The sequence below is a fragment of the Benincasa hispida genome, chromosome 1 (genome assembly GCF_009727055.1).
Source record: "Benincasa hispida cultivar B227 chromosome 1, ASM972705v1, whole genome shotgun sequence".
Classification (NCBI taxonomy): Eukaryota; Viridiplantae; Streptophyta; class Magnoliopsida; order Cucurbitales; family Cucurbitaceae; genus Benincasa; species Benincasa hispida.
Genome location: NC_052349.1, coordinates 37,221,993 through 37,234,251, shown reverse-complemented (window position 1 = coordinate 37,234,251; position 12,259 = coordinate 37,221,993).

Here is a 12,259-nt window from a genome sequence, read left to right as displayed (position 1 = left end):
CTACCAGAAAATAAATGAGGTAAACGAGCGAGTCGAAGACTTGCAACGCAATGCTGCTATGACAAGGCAGGTGATGATCAATATTCAAGGCAACATCTATACAATCCACCTGAACCAAAGGTAAGTAGCAGAGCACAACCATGAATATTTCAACTTCTTGACAGCCTATCTTCATGGTCCCATGGTGCCTCCACATTTGCAGTAGCGTCTGAATTTCGAAGAAGCTCTTCGCGTACCTCATTAAAATCCTCCACCGAAACCTCCTCCTCCTCAATAACTTTATAATTTTTTATTGTGGTCATTCTTTTATTTTTACTTCATTCATTATTTTTCTTTGTGTAGAAGCTAATTCTTTGATTCTTTGTACATGCAATTTTTTTTTTTTTTTTGTATTGCGTTATTTGTATTTCATTGTATACTTAGTTAATTTTTAATACAATGAGTAGCAATTCTTTCCCTATGCCTTAGCCTCTTCTTTATCATCCTTTGTCATTATTTGCGATATTCTTGATCTTTTATTTTGCGTTATTCATTGCGCTGCCATGATGAGTTATATGCATACACTTAGTAGCATTTCGCATACTTTGTATTTTCTGACTAACACTTAGTTAATTTGTGGCTATAGCACTATTTTATCTTTTATCCTTTAAAATTCTGCTCAAACCTTCTTTTCAAAATTTTGTCTAAGTGTTTGTCTATTCTGTCCAAACAAAGCAATGAGGACCTTGCGCATCTTTAAATTTGGGGGTTGGGAAGGTCTGAGTAGATGAAATCAATTAGATGCGGTCATTCAGAAGAATGCGTTCATTCCCATAAAAAAAAATTGTTTTCATACAAAACTCCACTGTTAGCGCAAGGGAAATCCCAAAACAATCCCAACCTGATAAGAGTTAAGTCGTGAAAGAAACCTGGTCGTAGTTGGATGTTCGCATGACACCTGTGGGAGCAAGCCAAAACGAAGGTGGGTTTTCAAGAACGACACAATATGGAAAGAGAAAAAAAATGAGAAAAAAATATAAAAGAATATAAGAGACAACTCCTCTAACCAGCAAAAGTTATACTTAGCTGAGATTCAAGAGTTAAAGTTGAGATTGGCACACAACCATAGTTGGATGTTCACATGACACCCGTGGGAGCAAGCCAAAACGAAGGGTGTAACCATGATCAACAGTTTCTAATAAATGACGCAAATTTGACCATCGCATCCAGACACATCAAGTTATTTTTGTAAGAAGAGGTGAACATTCTTTTTAAAACTAGAAAAGCATTTTTGAGTAGAAATTTGTTGTATAGAAGAATAAAGTAAGGCTTTGTTATGATATATCAAGGATAGAAGGAAATTGTGCTGTTAAGTAATGTTGCCTGGGTGGAGCATTCTGAGCAACCAATCGACGCAAAATTTAGGATAAGAATTGAGCAATATTGCCTTAGTAGAAGATATGCTTGAGGACAAACATATATCTAAATTTGGGGGTGTGATAACTTGTAGAAATAAAAGTTATTTATACTGTTTTATTTAGATATTGCGGCCAAAAGGAAGAAAAATTGTGTCGATAGTATGGAAATTGGCTAAGAAATGTGAGAATTATAAATTGTTGTCAATACACCCATTGACACCATTGCGATTGTAGAAAAGAATATTTCAAGTCTGTTTTGCAGGAAATCAAGTACCGCAAGCATTCATGGCTCAAAGATAAAATGAACAATGCATCTACGTCGCATTACGCTCGTCAATCAATAATAAAGAGACGATCAACGCAATGACGGCACATGCGACAACCGATCAAGAGCTTTTCGATCAACACAACTTCAACCGCATGCAGTAATAAAAAACAACACCGCATGCGGGCAAACGATCGAAGATGTAAAGAGCAACACAATTGCAGAGGATTCTGACGCATGTACAGCTGACCGTTGTGCATTACTGACGGGATTGATTGCGTAACAGAAAGGATATTCACTCCACCATTTCAGGAACCGCCTTAACAATAAAGTGGAGACCACAATGCAAAGAGTCAAAGCTTCGCCTATAAATAGCTTCTGCAATTCCATTGAAGAGATATACTCGATATGGGAGAATTGATACATTGTATATTCTCAATACAAGAAGACGTGTATATACTGATCTGAGAGAGAGACTGGTTGAGCGATTGATCAAAGTAGATCCGAGATAATCAAGAGATAAAGCTGAGAAGTTAGTCTCCGGGCAAAGAATCCTTTCAATCCCCGTTGTTGAAGCTCTATACGAAGGTCACTTCTACCAAACAAGCAAGCCTGAGAGGGAAACTCTTCTCTTCTTCCATTCCACACGCCAGCATGAAAAACCTCTGTCTAAATATGTGTCAAGACGTTGAAACTCCTCTGTATTTGTTTCTATCTCGTTCTCATCACTTGTACTCATCTTCTTTACTCTATCATTCACACCATGTATCAGACGCTTAATCTTAGTATTAATTGTTATGACCATTTCCATCATCATCTCTCTGTCTATTTCCATTCATCCATGATTCACTTTCTCCATGATGTTTTCTTAATTCCCTAGGTAATTAATAAGAATTGAGCAAGTAAATTAATCTGTGTTAAGGAAATAATTATGTTTAGCTAAAGCATGCTAGACGGCATCTTCACCTGTGAGAGTAGAAGTGAAGATGCCATTCCGCCTATCGAGAGAGGGTTGGAAGAATGCGTTAACTAAAGCGAGAAGTACATCCAGAGATGGAAGCAACCTTATGTTCATCACGTTCATCCCTGTTTCACCATAGAGATATGGGAACGCGGCCGATCACTGAGAAGTGTACGCCAAGGGAAAGTGGAACCTTAGTTACATCTTTAACGCAATTAACAAAACTGCGTTGTTTTTACTAATTATTCTTTCTATTTCTGATTTATACATAAAGACTTGCCCTCACATACCACGACCCTTTGTATAACTTCACAGTCAGTCTCGAACTAAGTATCATGTATTATGAATCTCGTATCTTGTATCATAATAGTTTAGGACTTTACTTTTATTGCACTTTTATTTTATCAACGCAATTTATGTTTATCGCAATTTAAATTCATGTACACACCAAATATTTTATTAATTGTAAAACCGATCGCATATATCACGAAAGTAGCACATTAACGAAAACAATCCCTATGTTCGACCTCGAATTACTCTGAGAAACTTGCGTTGGAATTATACTTGGTTTCAACGCAAGGAAACTTGTGACAACGCATTATTCCATAGCATACTACAAGCATATAGTTGACAATGCATATATTTAGAAGTAGTAATGCATAACACAACATCCACACTCCATTTCCATCATTATGTCATCAAGTTTATGGCAACATGAGCTTGTTGTTCACTTATCCATGTTCATATTTGTTCGCATGCTATAAGTAATAAGAAGAAAGACACAACGATTTCAGCGTTACAAGTTTATGTGTTTATAGAGACCATGCATTGATAGTGAAGTTCCAAGAGGAGGAGATGTTGTCGGATAGTGAAGTCTGGAAGTAGCATCAATTTGGGAACATACTCATGCATTTGGAGTGATTTCGAAGCCACCTAAAATCTCTGAGAGTCTAGTTTTTAGGGTAGGGTTTCTGTAGAAGAAACTCCAAGGAATCGGGCTGGAGAATGAGGAAAAGATAGAAGGGTCGAGCTTTCGGGTAAGCCTTGGCCAGTCTTGTTGTTTTGATGATTCCGGCCAAACCACAAGATTTTCTGAGCTAATATTTTAGGTAATCTTCCTAAGAAATTTTAGAGTATGTTTGTAGAAGGAAGTATCTCGAGATAAGGCTTGAAACTATAAATAATCTGAGCTTTAATTTGAATCTGGAATTTAGGGTTCAAAGGAGGGAGCCCGAGATGATCTAGGAACTTCTAAAAAGGAAGATTCCTACCTTACCAAGGTGAGTGGTAGTTTCCTTTAAGTCTTAAGCATATCTTCTAGAGTAAATTTTATATGCTATGTTATGAATGAGTATCTAGCATGAAAATGAGAATATCTGATCTGGATGGTCAGAAGGTCAATAGACATAGTTCCTGAGCCCCAAATGGAAACTCATGGGATGGTCAGGGGACCGAGAGGTCTAGTTCCTTAGCTTGTGAGAGGAACCTCGTATGGGATGGTCAAAGGGCTGGCAGGCCTAGCTTCTGAGCTCATAAGTGGGAAGCTATGTGCACATAGAAGACATAGGGAATAAAGGGAATGCGAGAGAGTAAGCGTCTATGTTTAGTATCAGTTAACTATCTACCGTGTGTGTAGATAGAAAACATATTCTTTCTAAGAAGTTATTAGTTTAACTATCTACCATGCATGTAGATAGAAGTTGAGACCAGACTCATTCAAAGCTGAGGTTTGAGTATTAACCTCGTATATATGATATGCTTGTTATTATGAGTTGAAATAGACTCTAGAAGTTGCTTACCACTCACTGAGCTTTGTGAAGCTCATTCTGTTATTTCATGTTTTTCTTCCCAGGTAGCGAAAGGTGAGAAGTTCCAGGGTGTTGCTAAGGTCAAGGTACCACAAGCCACAGCTACACTTCTGGGGTTTTAGAGTTGTGGATGTAAACTTTGTAGTTAAGTCTTGGAGTTGTATAAACATTAGATATTGTAATAAAATGGGCCTATTTAATCAGTTGTTGTTTATCTCCTTGACTTAAAAGTTTACTGAGTGTAGTTAGGTTCAGATGGGCAGTAGGTATCAAAAAAGGGTGGTATTTGCATTCCCTCACGCCTCCACTTAGGCTCAAGAGGCGGGCTCGGGGCGGGGTGTGACAACGCGATACTTATAACTAGGGAAATTTGGAGAATTTAGGGGTATATGATGCCCTAATTTATTGTATTTATACTTTTGTTTTTATTCTCTAATTGTACTCAACATAGTAAATATTTATCCTCTGGAGTTTTAGTCTAAGTAGGAGTATTGTTGGGTTGTATGTCCTAAAACTCGCAGTATGTAAAGTTAAACATATTCTATTATCAATAAGATGTTATTTGACATTACTTCAATAAAGTTTTTATTGAATCTATAAATTGCACTTATAAAGTCTAAACCAATAAACTAAGACTCATGGATATTATATGAATACTTGAACTTTATGTGGAGACATAAAACTGGATTAGGTCCAAGTAAATATTCAAAATAATCTATATTATACGAATAAGGTTGGATACCTTATTATGGTAACACGATTGGATGCGGCCCACTATGAAATTGTTACAAGTCGTTGTAAAGATTCTACAGACGAAGTGATCTTGATTCTTCCTATGCAATGAGTTTGCATAAGATCAGACCAAGAAATAAGTCACTGTTACTTTATAACGTTGTTTACTATTTAAGACCGACTATTTTTCTTAGATGACCTAGGTAACTCGATCTTAATTTTGAGCTAACTATGGACTCCTGTTTATTAAAGATTATCCTTAGATTTGCATAGGTGAGAGTATGGCTTAATAGCGTCGACTCAATAAGCCTCCCATTTCATAGGTAGGATTAGGTAGATAGCTGGGGACATGGGGTGCAATAAGGAATTCACGCCTATATGATTTAGGGATAGAAGAAAGGATGTTCTCTTAAGTACTGAATCCAGGTCTTGAACAAAGGGCACACCCTCTCATTGGCTAGAGAGGGATCCGATTTAATGTTTGGATCACAAATCAATTGTTCATTAGAGGATCAGTGGAACTTAAGGAGCAAGATGTAATATCAGGGGTAAAATAGCAAATTGACCCAACTGTTATTACGAACAACCTGTGAAGGGTCGACTTACTGATTATGGTTAAATCAAGTGGATACAAATATATCTACAGTGAGGAGGGTGCAACAATCGAGCTATAGTGGTGTGATATGATAGTTAACGAATACTGATTAATTTAGTCTAAAGAGTATTAGCCAATTAATCTTAAATCATTGGAGCTCATGATCTGTAGGTCTATAAGGTCCCTCTACTAGCTCGTAAAATATGAACACCTTAAATTAATAAATTGAGTGAATTTTGAATGATATCAATTTGAATTGTTCAAATTGAAAATGTTTAAATTGAAATTAAGGTTTGATTTTGAATAAGTTCAAATTCAAATTAGGCTTTGTATAATTTTATTTGACATAACTAACATTTAATTTATTGAAATTAAACAAAATTGGAGAGTTTATAATATTTAAGTATTGATTTAGATATTAATTAAATGAATAAGATTCATGTTTTAAATTGGGTGTATGATTAATTTAATATTTAATATTAAATTATTTAATTAAATAAATATGTTTAATTAATTAAAAATCATATTAATTTTCAATTTCAATTCAATATAAGAAATTGAATTTTGGTTTACTTAATTATAATTAATTAAATCAAATTTTATTTAATTTTAGAATGGATTAAAATTTGAAAATTGAAAAATGAAAACTTGGTTTTAGTGGGTTTTTCCCCACATTTTACACCAAATAAGAGGTATTCCTCCTAAATTTACACACAAATCCCACTTCATCATGAAGTTGTTGCTGGCATTAAGTTGAGTTTAAGTGCTTGCATGCACTTTGTGTATAAAAGCTCTAAAATTGAAGATTGGAAGGGTGAATTTCAATGTTCTTTAGAAGACTGCTATAGAAATTCAGCTTCACCAAAAACATACACATACACCTTTACAAATTCACTCTAATTGGAGTTCCACCACTTAAATTCAAGGCTGAGAATAGTAGAGAAGATCTCTTGGTGGTTCACTAGAGAATTGGAGTTGAAATCACGTGAAGAGTAGCTTGGTTTTGGGAGAATTCATCAAAGGTTTGTTATTAAGAAACTCTCTTCTGATTTTCCATCAAAGCATTTTTTAAAATTCAAATTATATGTAATTAGAGTGTTTATTGATTCTATTTTCTTCCGTTGCATGCTAGTATATCCTATCAGATGGCGTACTCAATGCTCAATGGAATTTAGTCGATGGTACTCGATAGCAAACTTGATGCTCAATCCTTTCCTCACTCACACATACTCGATGCATGATCCTTTCCTCGCTCATGCATGTCCTTTACTCGATGCACGATCCTTTCTGCGCTCACGAATACTCGATGTTTGATCCGTTCCTCGCTCATGCATACTCGATGCACGATCCTTTTCTCGCTCATGCATGGCTTTTACTCAATGCTCGCCTAGTGTTTACTCGATGCTCGGCCACCATTTTCATGAGCAACACTTAGCCAAAATTTCTTCTTGCCAGGCTAACTTATAAACACCCGAGAGCCAAGTCTCCAATAATTAAGCATTTTACATCTTGATTTCCTTATCATATACCCATTTCCCTACAATTCCATATTAACTTAAATATTAGACCCCTCATTTTACTAATCTCAACAATAAACATATTTAAATAGGGAAAGTAGAGTTTGGGTTTCACAATTACCTTCCCCTTATGAAATTTTGTCCTTGAAATTTGTTCAAACCTGTTCCAGTTTAAGGTTTCACTACCTTCTCTATTAGAATGCCTCCGTTGTGCCACTCTAATATTAACTTTCTAAATTTGTCCAACAGTACTTTTCCTAGCCTCATGACTAGTTTTTAAACCAAACTAGCTATATATAACTTATCTATCTCAAACTCTAATTGAGAATAAATTTAATTCGTTCTTACCTTTCTCGACAGATCTTCAGGTAGCATTGTGAGTTTCAGCTCGGGTTGTCTGCTAGATCTACCAACCACCACTTTCAAAGCCGGCCGCCTCACCGTTTAGCACTGCGTAGCAACCGCGCCCATCCCCACTTGCGAGAGAGAGAAGAGAGATGGAAAATAAGAATGAATTTGGGTTTGGGTTTTTATTTCACTCAAGGAAAAGAGAATTTTCCAGCCCAAATTTAGAATTTTTTTTGGCAAAATGGCAAAAGTTTTTTCATCCAAAATGAAAGCCCAGTTTATAGAAAAAAACCTTGCAACAATTGCATGAACCAAATCCATAAAAACCCAACACCTATAATCCACTATCTTAGTGGGCTCAATTCTCCACTATAAGCCAACACCTAGCCCACTATTTTGTTAGTGGAATTATCCAACAAAAGTTTGGATTTTCCCACTAACTATAGTCAAAGGGCACATTTGGTTAAAGTCAAACTTTGACCAAAAAGTCAACATTTTGGCTTTTTATGCTTTTTTCTGTGTTGACTAACTTTGACCTCCCGAGCATGAATCCGCATTCATTTTCTCAAAATTTAAATCACATTTAAATATAAGGTCGGTCAAAGTTTGACTTTTCAAAGTCAGAAGTCAACTCTTTGACTTTTTACATCTTTGACCATTTCCATTATTTCTGAGCTTCCGAATATGAACGTATTCATATTATTGATATTTAAATCATATTTAAATATGAAAGCTGTATCTCTAAACTGAAAAACCCAACCACTATATCACATATGCTTGTCGGTTTCTCTCTCTTCACCTAATTCGAACAATTTGAATTATTCTATCATACTGTTATAAGTTTATTCCATATGAGCTAGTAGGGGAACCTAATGGACCTATAGATCATGAGCTCCAATAATCTGAGATTAGCTAGCTAAACTCTTTAGATGGAGCTAATCAACATTCGTTAACTAACGGGTCATTCCACTATAGTCCCGTAGTTGCACTCCCCTCACTATAGATATATTTGTGTCCATTTGATATAACAATGATTAGTAAGCTAATCCTTCATAGGTATTCATAATCTCGACTGGGTCATAAAAACCGTTTTACCCCCAACACTACATCTTGTTCCAAAAGTTCCACTGATCCTCTAATGAATAATTGGTTTAAGGTCCAACCTATAAACCGAATCCCTCTCGAGCCAAGGAGAGAGTGGGGCCCCTTGTTCAAGACCTGAATTCAGTACTAAAGGGAACAACCTATCTACTATTCCTATAACGGGTAGGAGTGAATTCCGTCTTGCACCCTATGTTTCCAGCTATCCACTCGATCTTACCCCTGAAATGGAAGGCTTATTGGGCCAGCAATGATGAACTGCCCTCACCTATGAAAATTTAAGGATAATTTCGAGTAAACAGGAGTTCATAGTTAGGTCAGGATTAAGATTAAGTTACCTAGGTCATCAATTAATGAAATAGTCAGTTTTGTACATTAAACGACATTTAGAACATAAAAGTGACTATTTCATGGTTCAGTCTTATGTAGGATGCCCCCATTCTGATGTCTTCACATGGACGGTTTAGGATCACATCGTTTGTACTAACTACAAAATGGGCCGCATCCATAGTTTCCCTAGAATAAGGCGCCCAACTTTATTCATATACTATAGACCATTTTGGCTATATATATTTGAACTTGATCCACATTTATGTCACTACATAAAGTTCAAATTTAAACTTAATAGCCTCGGAACCTTAGTTTATTGGATTCATGAATATAGAATTTAAATTTACTAAAGATTTTCAATAACTGCTTTATTGAACAAGAATAAGATATTACAAACTATGAGTTTTAGGACATAAAATCCGACAAATTCCCACTTGGACTAAAACTCCTAGTAGGATCAAACGATGCTGAATTTAACTGTGAGAAATTAATATTACATATGAGTACAATAAACTAGGGCATTCACGCCCAACATAATCTCCCACTTATCCTAGTTTAGAAACACCGTAGACCTAAACTTTGTAGGTGACCCTAAAAAACTTTAGCCGTGAAGGTTTTTGTAAAAGGATCAGCAATGTTTTGCTTAGAAGGTGTCTAGGTCACTACAACATCACCACGATGTACGATTTCCCGGATAAGGTGGTACTTGCATTCGATGTGCTTTCCCTGTTTATGGCTTCGAGGTTCTTTTGAATTTGCAACTGCACCACTGTTGTGAAAATACAAGGTGATGGGTAGATTCATATTTGCAACAACTTCCAAATCTGTCAAGAATTTCCTCAGCCATACTACTTCTTTTGTTGCTTCGCAAACAGCTACGTATTCAGCTTCCATTGTGGAGTCCACAATATAGTTTTTCTTCACACTTCTCCACACTACTACTCCTCCATTCATAATGAACACTAATCCCGATGTAGATTTTCTTGCATCTTTATCGGTTTGAAAATCAGAGTCAGTGTATCCAGTAAGGATCAAATCCTTAGTACCATACACAAGCATGTAGTTCCTTATTCTCCTAAGATACTTGAGGATATTCTTAAACGGCTTCCAATGATCATATCAGGATTGGACTGATACCTACTGACTATCCCTACTGCGTAGCATATGTCAGATCTAGTACATAACATTGCATACATCAGGCTCCCTACTGTGGAAGCATAGGGAATGCGTCTCATATCCTTAACCTCTTGAGGTGTCTTAGGACATTGATCCTTTGACAAATGAATTCCATATCTGTAAGGTAACATACCTCTTTTGAAATTCTGTATCTTATACCTAGACAACATTTTGTCTATATAAGTTGCTTGAGACTTGGCTAGTGTTCTGTTCTTGCGGTTCCGAATAATCTAAATCCCGAGAACATACTGCACATTTCCTAAATCTTTCATTTGGAACTGCGCTGCTAACCATTTCTTGATGTCAATTAGGTAACCTACTTCATTCCTAATGAGTAGAATATCGTCAACATATAAAACTAAGAACGCTATAATAGAATTGACGATCTTCTTATAAACACAAGGCTCGTCAACATTCTGTTCAAAGCCATAAGATTTTATCGCAGTATCAAATCTTATATTCCAAGATCTAAAAGCTTGTTTGAACCCATAAATGGATTTTTGAAGCTTACAAACCTTTTGTTCTTGACCTTGTGCAATAAACCCCTCTGGTTGAGCCATATAGATACTCTCCTCAAGATCGCATTTAAAAAGGTTGTCTTGACATCCATCTGCCAAATTTCGTAGTCATAAAAGGTGGCAATGGATAAGAGTATTCTAATCGACTTAAGCATGGCAACGGGAGAGAAAGTTTCTTCATAGTCCACTCCCCCTTTCTGGGTATAACCCTTTGCCACAAGTCGAGCCTTAAAAGTCTGTACTTTACCAGCTTGGTCTCATTTTCTCTTGTAGATCCACTTACAACCAATTGGTTTTACATCATTTGGTTGATCTATAAGTTTTCAGAAAGAATTGAAGTACATAAACTCTCGAGGTCCATGGCTTTGACCCACTGATCACGGTCCACATCTTTTATCGCCGGTCGATGGATCCTCTATACCGTCATCAGGTATGACGACTTGTGTTTCTGTTAAACCCAAGTAACGGTTAGGTTGATGAATAACCCTCCCACTATGTCAAGGCATTCTCAACTCTTGAGAAGGATGTGACTGACCAAATGTATTAGTTTATCTACTACTTTAGTAGATGAACTTGCTCTATCTGTAGAGTTTTTGGAAATTTCATTCAATACTAGTTTACTGCGAGGTTGATGACTTCTTATATGGTCTTCCTCTAAGAATGAGGCATTTATCGATACAAATACCTTATTCTTTTGAGGATGATAAAACAGACCACCCCTTGTTTCCTTTGGATAACCTACAAATAGACATAATTTTGAACGATGTTTCAATTTCTTGGGATTTTGTACCAACAAATGTGCTGGGCAACCCCAAATTCTAAAGTGACATAAACTACTTTTACGCCCTTTCCATAGCTCATAAGGTGTTTCTGAAACACTTTTAGAGGAAACGTTGTTCAAAATATAGACAACAATCTCTAATGCATGTCCCCAAAAGGAATCAGGTAACTCAGCAAAGCTTATCATTGAGCGAACCATGTCCAACAAGGTTTTGTTTCTTATTTCAGATACACCGTTCTACTGAGGCATATTAGGTGCAGAGAGTTCTGACTTGATTCCGTGTTCTATCATATAGTCCTGGAATCTTAAGTCCATATACTCCCCACCTCGATCTGATCGTAGTGTCTTAATTGTTTTACCTAACTGGTTCTCAACCTTAGCCTTATATTCCTTGAACTTTTCAAAAGAACCAGACTTGTGATGCATTAGGTAAATATGACCATACCTTGAATAATCATCAATAAAAATGATGAAATATTCATACCCACCTTGTGCTTTGACATTCATCGGTCCACAGAGGTCCGAATGTACGAGCTCTAAGGTTATTGTGGCTCTGAGACCTTTTCCAGTAAAAGATCTCTTAGTCATTTTTCCCTCAAGACAAGACTCACATGGAGGTAAAGAATTATCTTCTAACTGAGTTAGGAGTCCATTCTTAACCAATCTCTCAATCCTATTGAGATTTATGTGACCAAGTCTTAAGTGCCATAGATAGGCATTAGAAGAAACT